Here is a 524-nt window from a genome sequence, read left to right on the forward strand (position 1 = left end):
GACATGCGTTTGCCTTGCCTGGAAGGGGTGGGGACAGGGAGAGAGGCAGGTCCCAGCGCTAGAGATCCTCCCCCTTCCTTTGATTGTTAAAGATCCAACTCCCAGCCACCAGCAAACCAGCGCAGTGAGAGTGGGTGTGACTCAGATCTGAGAGCAAAGACAAGGATCTGCTGGTTGCAGATGGCTTAAGAGCTGGGGCAAACAGCCAACACTAAAGTGACAGCAAAAGTTAGACTGCTTTGTAAACAGGTCTCCTTTTCTTTGGAGGGATTTGAGTCCCAAATTAATTTAAACCAAAGAGATATCAAGTATTCTAAAAAGTGTGGCCAACATTTTCTATCGTGGATGTCCAAAGTTAAGCACCTACATTCATATGTAGGCACCTCAATAGGTTTTCTGACTTTCAGAGGGACTCAGCCTGGACCGCTCAGTTATGGGTGCTCAGCATCTCTGGACCTCATGCTGCTTATTTAGGCCCCGATCTTGCAAACACTTAAGAGGAAGTCCATAAATAAGTGTTTACC

The sequence above is a fragment of the Terrapene carolina genome, unplaced genomic scaffold, assembly GCF_002925995.2.
Source record: "Terrapene carolina triunguis isolate 2854851 unplaced genomic scaffold, T_m_triunguis-2.0 Scaffold69, whole genome shotgun sequence".
NCBI classification, from domain to species: Eukaryota; Metazoa; Chordata; order Testudines; family Emydidae; genus Terrapene; species Terrapene triunguis.